We start from the raw sequence: 13,841 nt of genomic DNA, 5'->3' as shown, positions 1-13,841 counted from the left end.
CAAAAAAGGCTTGAATTTTAATCTTATGTTTATAAGGTTGTGGATAAAGTGCTTGAAACTGCTTGGAAATGTAATTGTGTTGCTTTCATTATTATATATCTAACTAAATTGGCATTAATGACTAAGTCTTTAAATAAAATTGAAAAAACCTTAATAAATCAAGTAAATGACATTAATTCAATGTTGAGCCTGAGGCAAACATGCCTTGAACATTTATCCCTTAGGGGCCGTTCACACAGAATGTGTTTTTTTCTTTCCTTTCATGCCACTTTTCTTTTGTTTTTCAATGTCAACACATGCTTGACAGGCGTGTTTGACCGTTACACTCACGCCTTGCTTCTTTTGAAGTTTTTTAGACACCATGTCAGGTTAAAAGATGTTCAAGCTCTGCTCATCACTGTCAGGTTCATGGCAGTGGACCAATCAGAAGAGCTCAGATGGGGCAAACATTGCGAGCTTCTGTTTATAGTAGACAGTTGGCATGACGACTGTTTTATTTACCGTTATATCATGGCAGAGGAGGCGCCAAACATATATAAATAAAGCATAAAAAATAAAAATGTGCTACAAAGATTGTAAGCAATTACACAGATGTACTAATGTTACAGGGGAATTTTAAACAGGGCATGACAAGATAATGTTTTCCTTGCCTTAGTGTTTCCTGAGCCAGAGAGTTTTCAAAATATTGTTGCAACTCTTTTTATAAATACCTTAAAAGCGGTTCATTATTGGAGAATTTGTATTTATCAATATGATATTTAGCAAGGTTTTCATATTTTTAATGGGTTTGTTATTGTCGTTATTCATCACATTCATATTATCGCTTCATATTATGTGCTGTGCTTTTTTAAACTCATTCCTAAGCGCCACGTCAAGCATTTTTTTAAAGCAAAGACGCATTCAGTGTGAATGAGCCCTTAGGATACTATACTTTTTTTTTTAGACTACTTTAACAAATAGCATTTGATATTATTTGATGAAGAATATATAAATATGCAAGTTAGTAATTTGCCATGCTGGAAAAGATTAAAAATACACCTGGAGAGGCTTTGAAAAGTGCTTAAAATGGACTGTTGAAAAGTTGTAAGAACCATGAACAGTTAAAGTCAGAATTATTATCATTTTATTTTATTATTTCTTTTTCTGTATTGCAAGTGATGTTTAACAGAGTAAGGAGTTTTTCACAGTATTTCCTATAATATTTTTATTCAAGAGAAAGTCTTATTTGATTTATTTTGCCTAGAATTAAAGCAGTTTTAATAAAAAATAAATAAATAAATACAAAAAAAAAAAAAAACATTTGAGGGTCAATATTATTAGCCACTTTTTTGGAATTAAATCCACCCTTAAGTGGAATTCTTGAACATTTTATAGCTAGAAATTGGGTTCATTTCATCATTGACCAGATTTCTGTAATTTTTTATTGCACAATTAATTTAATAATTAACTACTTTTTATATGAACTTTACCCAAGATAATATATATTTCTTTCAATTGTCTACAGAATAAAACTGTTATACAATGACTTTCCTAATTACTCTAACTTGCAAATGTTTCCATCCAGATGCAAATTAAATTTATCCGCAAACCTGGAATATCGCATAAAACATTTGCCAATAAAGCAGCTATTCCATCCAACAAGTCCAAGAGATCAAAACCGTCACTTCCTGATGAACGGGCGCCAATTATCAACAGTAAAAATGGAATTTGCTGCAGTAGGAGAAGCTGCGTGCATCTTTTCCTTATTTAATAAATGATTTGCACCTCAGAAGACAATTCAGACATGCTATGACCGTCTGGAAGCATTTGGAGATGCTCTTGACAAGTCTGGAGGTCATTATTAATATAATAACACTAATAGTGAAATGGTTATGGTGTTTTTAAATAACCAAAGGAACATTTCAGATGTTTTGCAATGTGCTCAGCCTGCTGGTTTGTCCATTCACACGTTTTTATCATTACATGATCTCTTATAAAAAAATCATATGGCTATTTTAATGCGCATACTGGAATATTTCTGGTAAAAATTTATCCATCATAGTTTATGCGCATCTTTTCTTATCAAATAAAAAGTTCCTATTCAGCTATGCGCGTTAGTTTTTTTTTTTTAGTTAGTTTAAAATTTTTTAAGGTCAAAATTATTAGCCCCTTTAAGCTATATTTTTTTTTCGATAACTTACAGAAAAAACAATAACTTGCCTAGTTAACCTAATTACCTAGTTAAGCCTTTAAATGTCATTTTAAGCTGTATAGAAGTGTCTTGAAAAATATCTAGTCAAGCGTTATTTACTGTCATCATGGCAAAGATTAAATAAAAATCAGTTATTAGAAATGAGTTATAAAAACTATTATGTTTTTAAATGTGTTGAACAAATCTTCCCTCCGTTAAACCGAAATTGGGGGAAAAAATAAACAGGGGGGCTTATGATTCAGGTGACTAATAATTCTGGCTTCAACTGTATATTTTTTATGCACATTTTCAAAATGTATGCGCATATTGGCGTTTCCATCAATCGTTTTTATACGCATATCCAGCAGGGTTAATGGTTAAAATAGACGGGTCAGGAGACCCGCTGCACTGAGTCTGCTGGATACGGGGATTGAGGGAGAAGTCCTCATTCATAGGGTTTACATGAACACACTTATCTATCTTTATAATGATATAAATTGTGATTGTCTGTATATGAAATTACAAATAACAAATGTAGCAGGTCATTAAATCACTGTTCATTTCTTTGCATTTTAACTTTGTAAACTATAAACTCATGCGTCTTCTCTTTGTGTCTCATTTTGTGAGCTAACTGACAACAGCAGTTATTCGCTCCCCTTCTCCCCTGCTGGCCACGCCCACTCCTGCCCGATGCTCGCGGAGCTCCACGCCCATTAATCATGCATCTTTTGAAAAAAATCTGAAGTATACTTTAACCGAAAGAGGGGGGTGTCATGGCCCTTTAAGCCAACTGAGTACTGTAAAACTCAATAAGTATAATCAACTTAAACCATTTGTGGAAACCAATTACTACTATGAGTTAAAAAAACTAATCTATAGTACTTTGAACTTACTCCATTTATGTTGAAAACTTTTCAAAAGAGTAGAATTAACTTTCAGTAAATTTTGAGGTAACTAAACTCATTTCATTTGATAAAGTTGACTGTTGGGTTTTACAGTGTAATAATTCTGACTTCAACTGTATATACCAAATTGCCATTTACATTCTATACCAACCATTCCTGCTCGGTTTATCCAGTGACTCTTTGTTAAGTCTGCACACATGCTGAGTGTGTTCTGTTTTTATCTCGCTGCTGTACGAGCCTGTGGCCATGCAGTAAGCTGCGGACCGTTATGCCTCGTTTAAATACAGTCCTGCAGCAAGCGTTACTTCAGAAGTGGTTTTGCCATTCTAACCCTTAGTCAGCTTATGTCGCTATACAGCACAGGCCATCAACACACAGGCTACTTTCTCACAGTCTCACCCTGGCAGCGCCTTTCAGCATCATTTCATATCCAATGGCCTGTCTCCCATTCTGGGGACTTACTTCAGAGAGACTAGTTTGTCATTAGGGGATGATTTATGTCTGGTATGTAATAGAGAGGGTTTGGGTGAACATGGGCTGGTGAAGTGGTTGTATAGGCTAGACTCTGGGTTTGGCATTGAGATGAGCTTGGCAGGGAGGTAGCATCTATTATAGCTATGAAGGACATGACCCCCACTTTCAGAAATGACTAAATTGACCCCCTCCGCACTTTGGAAGATGGTCATTATGTTTTAAAGGGTTTATTTTTCTTGAATGGAGTACAAAGGGAAAATAGACTAGCATTCTGTGGAGAATGTGAGCCGTGTTTGACTGTACAGAACTCTGTAGCACACTGTTAAAAATTTACATAATAAGCAGTTTTCTGTGTTTTGTGATTCATTCATTCATTTTCCTTCGGCTTAGTCTCTATTTTAGCGGTCGCCACTGCAGAAAAAACCGCCAACTATTCCAGTATATGTTTCATGCAGCAGATCCCCTTCCAGCTGCAACCCAGTATTGGGAAACACCCATACACACTCATTCACACACGCTCATACACTATGGCCAATTTAGTTTATTTAGCTCACCTACATCAGGGATCACATAACTTGTTCCTGGAGGTCTGGTGTACTGCAGATTTTAGCTCCAACCCTAATCAAACACACCTGAACAAGCTAATCAAGGTCTGACTAGGTATACTTGAAACACTCAGGCAGGTGTGTTGAGGCAAGTTGGAGCTAAAACCTGCAGGGCACCGGACCTCCAGGAACGAGATTGGTGACCTCTGACCTACAGTATAGCGCATGTGTTTGGACTCTGGGGGGAAACTGGAGCACTCTGAGGAAACCCACATCAATACGGGGAGAACATGCAAACTCTCCACAGAAATGGCAACTGACCCAGCCGGGGCTTGAACCAGCAACATTTTCGCTGTGAGGCGACAGTGCTAATCACTGAGCCACGATGCTGCATTTTTTATACATCTTAAAGTAATCTTTTTTTTTGTAACTTTTTTTTTGAGGAAAAAATATTATTATACCCTTAATTAAAAGTGTTAATTTAACATAAAGAATATCAACAAGTAATATTTCATCCATAACCAATCATAAATGGTGCATTGTATGTTCCTGTGGGTTACCGACTAAATGTACTTATTAGGGTTTATTATTCACTGTGAAACCTCAGAAAGCAGTTGTTGGTGGATGTTAAGAAAAGGTGGGTGCCACATTTTTGTCACTTGGCTTTAGGTCAGGGGTGCCCAAGCTTGGTCCTGGTGGGCTGGTGTCCTGCAGAGTAATGCTCTAACCCCAGTTACACACCTGAACCAGCTACTCGAGCTCTAACTGTAGCTTACTAGAAACCTGTTGGCAGCTGGATTTTGCAGGACACTGGCTCTCCAGGACAGAATTTGGGCTCCTTCCTTTAGACACACCTTTGCATCATGGTGCTCTGCATCTCTCTTTCTTTGTATCCATGACCATCAAGTGGGCTGAATCCAGATGCACATTGAACATAGCTAATAAATATTTGAAAGATTTGAAAGACGCCGGCGCTTCCTCGTACTGTTGCCTCACTTCATCGCCGCTCTCCATGTTAAAGTGTGGAATTATGGTTAAGCACCCCCTAACTTTAGAGCATAGTGATTGGATATTCACTGTGGGGAGGGGTTTCCTCATCTCAGCTCGTAGACTTACAGGCACACACAAACAGTCAATTTGGGAAGATATAAAGCGCACATAAATTATTTGAATCTAAAACCGAGAAAACTGCAATTCACAAGAGCGTATTGATCCGTGGATGTCGTACAGAATGGTTTAATATTATATTGAGAATCTTGGCATCTCTAAAATATATGTATAGAGTTATATATATATTATAGGTAAGCATAGATAATTTTTTAATCTAGATTAATCTCACTGTAATCTTGTAATGGATCTAGATTAATTTGGATTAAAATGGCTCGTTTGAATTCTGCCAAAAGCATTCAGAATATGTGTGCTACCCAAATAATGACTAAAAGCAAGTCTTTGAGAACGGGTTTCTCAAGCCAGGTGGCGCATTAGACACGGGGCTCATCTCCTGTTTCCATAATGCATCACAAACTGCTTGAAAAACTGTTCTACTATGATAATTGATGGTGAAAATAAGTGATGTTCAATATGATGTACTTGTGTTTGCTAACTGTTTATTCAGCTAAACATGAATTTTGAAATGTAGGAATACACACGTTCGAAGACTCGTTCTAGCCACCTACAGTGCAATTCGGCCAGGTGTACGTCCGCGCTAAAATATCAAGGTGAAAGTCATCATAGCTTGCGTAGAATAGACCCACCTCCCAACCCAACTTTGAGAATAGATCAACAGCGGTATTTTTTTTATTGCGCAGTAAGGCCGTATTCACACTAGGTACAGTTGCCTCGAACCGGGCCAAAGCACGCTTGTCCCCCCTCCCGTCTCCCCCGACGGCCCGCACTCACACCACAAATGGGTCTCGGCACGCTTACGTCATCGCTGCTGCGCTGTTCAGTGAGAAGCGCTCTCTCACTCAGCAGCACAGTGGAGATTTCTCTAGTTATATCGTGTCAGTCGTTTGATATGCAGTGACATGCAGTCAAATATTTCGCCAAACAGTCCTTAGGGATGCGGTGACACGCAGTCAGATATTTCACCGTACAGATCCGCCACTTTTGGCGCTCATAAACAATCATAAAGCTTTCGTGCTGCAGGAATGAGGAGGTCTGCTGAAGGCTCGCAGCTGTCGTTCAGTGAGGGGTGTTCGTCTTTAATAAACTACTGCAGTTTGCGTTCACTTAACAGTAAGAATGATTAATAAATCCATATGAAACAGCCCCGTAAAAGTCACGTCTTGCTTTCAGTTTTGGGCTTTGGCGCGTTTTGCACTCACACACAAGCGTACCGCGCCCAAGTGAACCGCGCTCAGGCACACCTCTTCCAACCGGGCCAGGGCCGGCAAAGTGAACCGTGCTTGAGCCTGATTCAGCTCACTCACACTTCTCAAACGATCCGGGAAACGGGCCTTGGCACGGTACGGATGGCATAGTGTGAGTAGGCCCTAAGAGTCTAGCGTTAACGCAGCTTGTTACCGCCAATAACAGCCCACCACTAATATATTTATATTATGAATTATGGTAATAACTACAGTATACATTTCTGGGCAACAGCATGCCATAGATGGTTAGGCCAATATTACGATAAATACTGTATACCGTGATAAAGGCCTCAGCAATTAATCACAACTAGAACATTTGATATAATCATAAGCACAATGGTTGCTAGGGCATCCTGTTTCATTGTGATTGTGTTGCTATGCAGTTTCTAGGATGTTCTATTAATGTGTCACTATAAAAGTTTCTGGGGGGTTGCCAGTTGCATTACTACGCAGCTTCAAGGATGTTCTGACCGCTTTTTAGTACATTGCTATGCATTTGTTAGAGCATTCAAGGTTGATTACTGCACAGACGTAGGGGGCAAAGCGAGATTATTTTCTAGCATGAGACTCCACTGTTTCCCTGTTGTTGGCACCAAGTTTCTCCTCTCTGGCTGTGCTCCCAGTCTTTGATTCTTGTCTGTATTTCTCAGCTTTTTGCACGTCCTCAGCATTACGCAGCGGCTCCAGTTTTCTCCTGCTGAAAACAATGCCTTCACATGGGCCTTCTTGCTTTTAGGGTGTGCCCGTCCCCTAAAAATGAGCTGTTAACGTCCAGGTCTCTTCTGATGTTCACAACAAGCCTTTGTGACTCTAATTATGGAAGGTAAACAGTTTCAGATCGTGAGGTCAGTGACAGATTGAAGCATTTGATGTTCAATACTGTTGAAGAGTGAGACGGCTCTTGAAGGAAGTGAACGCCCTCTCAGCTTTTTAGGGACCAGAATAAAGTTTCCTGAAATTTATAGACGGAAATTGGTTGAGATGGAAGCTGGAGGTGATGATAGTGGTCATTTGGCTGAAAAGTAAAAGAGTTGAGAGGATTATATAATGATTCAAAGCATATGAAACCACAGTATAGTTATATGTTCAGCCAAATTTTGTCACAATGTATTTTTTTATTAGTTTTTCAAAGAATTTTTTTTTATTGTTGTTCTTGTTTTTATGAATGTTATTGTTTAATTTTAAGTTGATTCATTTGAATATCCGTTCAAACTGTTCATTTTAATGAATCATTCTAGATGATTCATGTTCAGATGAAAAATTATTTATTTTCAGAATATCTTTTTTAATAAATAATTATTTATTATTATTATTATTATTATTATTATTATTATTATTATTATTATTATTATTATCATCATCATCATCATCATTATTATAATTAATTAATTAATTATTTCAATAATTATAATTATGGTAAAAAAATAATAATAAAAATAATGATTATTATTACTATTATTATTATTATTATTATTAAAACATAATTGTTATTATTATTTATTATTATTATTATTATTATTATTATTATTATTGGTATTTATTTATTTATTATTATTATTATTATTATTATTATTATTATTATTATTGTTATTATTTGTATTATTATTATCATTATTATTATTTTTTTATTATTATTATTAGTAGTAGTAGTATTTATTTATTTGTTTATTTCGCAATTTATTAGCAGAAGTCTCCCAATAAAATGTTTTGCATAACAATAGTTTATGACTCAAGAAACTGTTAGGCATATGCAGAACAAGAACTTATGATTTGTCAGTGTTATTTTAAAAATCATTTAAAATATAACAACATTTTTTGTGAACACTTCTTATATTTCTTATTAAACTTGTATATCTTACATGTGTAAGTACAAGTCAAAATAAGTATATTGTTTTATTTTATAATAATATATGTTACTCTGGATAAGGATGAAATAATATGTCAGAACATGGACACAGAATATTTTACCTATGTTTAACATCATTTTTTTTACTAAAGTGATTAAAATTTTTAAATTAGACACTTGCATTAAATATGGTTTCCACATGCACATTCACGCTTGCGCTTGGTTAGCTAGGCAAGTTAGGTTAACTAATGCCTTTGACAACAAATTGTTCTGTATTCAAAAAAAAAAAAAAAGTCTTAGTTGCAAAAAAATATTGACCCAAAAATATATATATAATAGGAAATACTGTAAAAATATATATTTAAATGCTTACTTAAAATATATATGTTATCAAATTCTCCAAAATATTTAGTGAATTGAGTTTCATATGTGTAGAGTCAGCATGAGTGGTGATTGCTTATCACTGCATCCACACAGCAGAGCTTCTATTCCAGATGTTTGTAAGCCTGTTAGTGACATTCATTTCTCACTTCCGAGTTCACGAGGATTTAGTCTCTCACACAGCGGGATCATTTACCTCAGGAGACAGGCTTTGTGATGTGGACACATGTACTTCACTTGTCGACAAGAAACATCTTGCGTCATAGCATCAGATGTTTAGTTATGAGCACATCCAGATGGGAAATCAGCAATCTCTGCAGAGTGGATCATGAAATGATGAAGAAAATCCTGTTTTTTTTACTGATAGCTGAAAACTTTAGAAATCACACAGAATGTTTAAGATCAACATTTGTAATTGATTTTAATTCAGTAGTGTATTCACAGTTGAAATCAAAGATTATTAGTCCTCCTTTGAAATGTTAATTGTTTTTCAAATAGTGATGTTTAAAGGGGACCTATTATGCAAAAATCAGTTCTACAAGGGGTTCAAACCCAGTTGTGTGGCAACAGTGTGCGAATATAACCAGCTACTAATGGTAAAAATGTATTAATTCTGTTTTTTTATCACAACACACATCTGCAAAAACACTTTGATAGATATTCTCCATTTGTAGGTGTCATCAGAGGGAAAAGCCCTGCTCATTAGTGACAGTCTTTCTTTTGTTAGCATAAACACAACATAGGCTCATTTTGAAAACGTAGCCCTATATACTACACGATTTCTTGAGATCGTGAATTATTTAGCCAGAAGTACACATGGCTGCATTTTGTCTTTAAAACGACCGCTACGAGGTGGTATGTTACCGCTCCTTTTCATGTTAGCAGCTGAATGCTTACCTCCGTATGGACAGCTTTCTTGCTGTTACCAGTTAGTCAATAGCTTGCCATCTAAATCTGTGGACTTTAGACGCAGAGAGGAGTTGACCTGGATGACAGGGTTCGAGTCCGGTGAGGAAACGTTCCAGAAACGGGTAAGACAAAAACAGAATTTCAAAAAAATCTGAAAACATGATAAAAAAAAAATAAAAAATTGGCAAGGGCTTTACGTTTTCTGGATTATATATAAACACACAGGTGTTTATAGTCGCAGGACAATGACAGTGACTTGGTGATTTTCAAAAGTCCAATAAATTTATTAAACTGTTAGAATTGCCATATTTTATCCATAACCCACAAAAGATAAAAATAATAGTTACATGAAAAAACAACAACATGCAAATGAAAAGCCAACAGCCTTTTAATTATTTTGTTTCGTAGGATTGGCGTATTTACGTTAGATTAACAACACTGCAATAGCATCGGCTGCAGAAGATTGATTTTATAGCATCAGGTTAAACTTTCTGACACCTTTATGGCAATCAAATACATTATAATAAATACAGACCATCACTGAACATCAAAGATGATCTCTGAGTGACGGCCTTCAAAAATAAACCAGGAATAGACTTGTGCTGAAAACATTGGTGCCCACTAGTCTTATTAGGTGAGGTTAATATTAAATTAAACAAATTAATAAATGACTATAAAAATGATATGTTTGTTAGAATGTTGCAGTTTTTTGTGTTGTCAATATGCTCAGGTTATTTAGGCCTATTGTTGTGCACAACATTTGTATATTTATAACCACCTCCGAGGAATGTGGGGGTCGCGAATCACTGGCATTGTTATTTTTGGGGGTGAAAAGTTTAAGTACCCCTGATTTAGGAACATCAGAGACTTATTTTGCATCATTAAAAGGTGCATAATAGGTTTTACATAAAAAAAAAAAGTTTTATAAGCTAATTTCTAATAGCTAATTTCTTTTGTCTTTGACATGACTGCTCCTAATATTTTGCTAGTTCTTTTGAAACAAACTACTGTTTAGCTGTGCAATTAAATGGTTAACTAGGTTAATGTTTATGTAACATGCAAAGTAAAACAAATAAACATTTTTCTCAAGAAGAAAACATTGGTTAAACTTTATTTTCATGGTCCCTATTGCACTTTTTTTTTTTTTGTTGACTAAAATTAGCATTGCAACTACATACGGATTACTTCTCATTTGAGTATTAGGACTATAAGAAACTTTGGAAGTACATGTCAACTTACACTACCCCTAACCCCAACCTAACAGTTCACTCATAATCTAATGAGAATTAGTTTGCATGTAGATGTAACTTAAATTCAACAAAATGCGCTAAAGGGATCATTAAAAATAAACTGAAGCCAAAATATAAAGTATTAAACATTGGGAACTTTTTGAAAAAGAATAAATATTTTACTGCAGAGCTAATTATTTTGCCTTCAACTGTGCATACACATACATTCAGTATTAGGTTTAAGAGAAAATTATATATGTTTTAATGCTTTGATCTCTCTCATCTGTCTTGTGTGCTATGAGACTTCATGTAAGGATTATGAAGGTACACAGGCTTTGACCTCAGAGCCCGCTTGTCATGGGACACGACGTATGAGTTTTCAGGATGGCGAAAGTGAATCTGTACGGATTACCTGGAGTTGTGTAACTCTGTTATTTTAGTGAAATGAGAGGCATGTTCAGATATTATATAAAATGCTGTTCTTAGTCTGTCACAATCACTTTGCTTCTCCATAAGACTCGGTCTGGCTTGTAGTTTTTGCACATGAGCAGCTATTAGTATTATTTTTCTTCCAGTTTAGATGCGCACACACAAAATAAAAGTGAGACGGATTTGTCTGTAACCACTTTACATTAGCTGGATTTCCATCAGTAGCTATGTTTCCATCCATGCAAATGCGCATAAAAAAAACAGTTGATGGAAACGCCATGATGCGCATAAGTTTTGAAAATGCGCATAAAAAACGTATGCGCCTAACTGGGTAGGATAAACTTTTTATTCGATAAGAAAAGATGCGCATAAACTGCAATGGAAACACTTTTACCGCACAAACTCCAGCATGCGCATTAAAAAAGGTCATGTGATTTTGTTAAAAGAGATCATGTGATGCTTTAAATGTGTGTGAATGGATAAAACGTCAGGCTGAGCACATTATAAAACATCTGAAATGTTGTTTTGGTCATTATAAAACGCCGTTTCAGTATCAATGTTATTAAATTATTAATGACCTCCAGAATCAAGAGCGCCTGTGCTCCGCGTCTGACACCTTCAAACGCCACTGCGCGCTCAATGCTTGTCAGGATTGTCTTCTGAGGCGCATTCATTTAGAAAAGATTGATGCAGCTTCTCCTACTGCAGCAAATGCAGTTTTTACTGTTGATATTTGGCGCCAGTTAATCAGGAAGTGACGATTTTGTTCGCTTTGACTCGTTGGATGGAAACGATGCTTCATTCGCACAACTTTTATGCGATAATCCAGTTTTGCGCATAAAGTTTATTCGCATTTTTGGATGGAAACATAGCTAATCTGTGTTTAAATCTTGTTTATGTTGCTAACACACTGTTATTCTTTAGGTAAAGAATTAATTAATACAAATGTATTTTAAAAAGTTAGTTTTGGTAGTCTTCAGTCAAAGTATGAGCATTTGCTACAGCATTTGGAGTGGCAATCCTTTTCTGATGATGTCAGATTGGCAGTTTCAGGCACAATTATTATTATTTTTTATTAGAATATGCAAAAATCATACAAATACAAGAAAACATCAACAAATAACAAATACAAAGCAACGAAACAAAAACAAAACAAAAACAACAACAATATAGTCATGTACTGGTATGTGCTTGAGTGTGTGCGTGTGAGTGTGTGTATGCATGTAAAGGTAACTTGGTGGACAGGTCAGAGTACATACATAAGGCACAATATTTGTAATCACGCCCCTCTTATCATTAGTTTGCTATGAGGGAATGATGCACAAACAGAAGGCCCCGCCTCCTACTCATTATTCAGTTAGTTTCAGTTGGAAGTACATCAACATACTGAAATAAAAGTTTTAGCAAATTCCAGTTCGAACAGACTTTAATATGTTTTTTTTTTGAGGTAGGGCTGCACGATTAATTGAAAAAAGATCACGATCTCGATTCGACCCTACACACAATCTTCTGCTTTTCTACAATTCAGCCAATAATATTTTCAAGGTCAGGAGAGAAGTACAAAGGCAGTCGCACAAGTCTTCACAGGAACATAAACACTTTCAAATGGTGTTAAAAGTGTCACACACTTTGTTTATAAGGTATAATTCCTCCAGAAATGTCATTTCTGGCTTCATGTAATGATGTATTTGCTGCACCGAAATCACACGTGAGCTGACCACGAGCTACTACCGAGAACGCACGCAGCACGCCAGTGATGGCTACTTTAGTGAACAGAACCTGCATATGCTGTGAATAACAAGTAATAAAGTTGTAAATAACAATCATTTGCATATGTGTGTGTTTTATCACAGTGACGGCAGCCATGAGCCGCTCTAGGAAGTGAAAATGAAACTGGCCGCACATCATTCAAATGATCATAACGTATTTTATGGTTATGATTACGACAAGCATTTGATGTGTTTTTTCTTTCATAGTTAACAGTGTTGTGCATGAAAATAAATGTTTAACAGTGTTATTATAGCTACTCTAGCTTATATAATGTTGAATATAATGCAAGAACAAATCTGATGACAAATGTCTGATTTTACCACTGAAAACAAATGGTCTTACAATGCTGTCAATGACAAATGACAAGCAGATGTCTTAAACATATAATAATTCAACTTTATAATTATGAATAGTTCTATTCTGATGTCATCATTTTACTGTGAATTAACAAACAGGACATATTAAAAGTCTGTTCAAGTCCACCATAATGACTGTACAAAATTTAGCATTTTAAGCAACAGTAGAGCTACACATAGGCCTAATATTATTGTTGTTTTACCCTATCGTCACCTTAGAATTATAAGATTCAATCTGACATTTTTGTCAAAATTGAGTTATTGACATATTCTTATTAAATGACAACTTATTGTTTACATTTTAAGACTTAAAAAAAAATGTTACACACATACTGTTTGCTATATGGAATGCAAAAACTTTGAAGCTCAGTATCTTTAGAACGTAGATGGAACCTTATAATTCCAAGGTGATATGTTTGAGAATTAACAATAATAATAGCTGACATCATTAACCT

The 13,841-nt window shown here is 35.6% G+C and overlaps 2 protein-coding genes across 43 annotated transcripts in view; both read left to right on the top strand.

Annotated features, from left to right (window-relative positions):
• The window catches only part of tns1b (tensin 1b), a 479,302-nt gene that overhangs the window by 208,887 nt on the left and 256,574 nt on the right, over nt 1–13,841 (top strand).
• phgdh (phosphoglycerate dehydrogenase) overlaps nt 1–13,841 on the top strand; it is a 722,740-nt gene that overhangs the window by 539,229 nt on the left and 169,670 nt on the right. The gene's annotated exons all lie outside the window — the stretch shown is intronic.

The sequence above is a fragment of the Danio rerio genome, chromosome 9, assembly GCF_052040795.2.
Source record: "Danio rerio strain M-AB ecotype USA chromosome 9, GRCz13ab, whole genome shotgun sequence".
Classification (NCBI taxonomy): Eukaryota; Metazoa; Chordata; class Actinopteri; order Cypriniformes; family Danionidae; genus Danio; species Danio rerio.
This window is presented reverse-complemented; position numbering and strand designations above follow the sequence as displayed.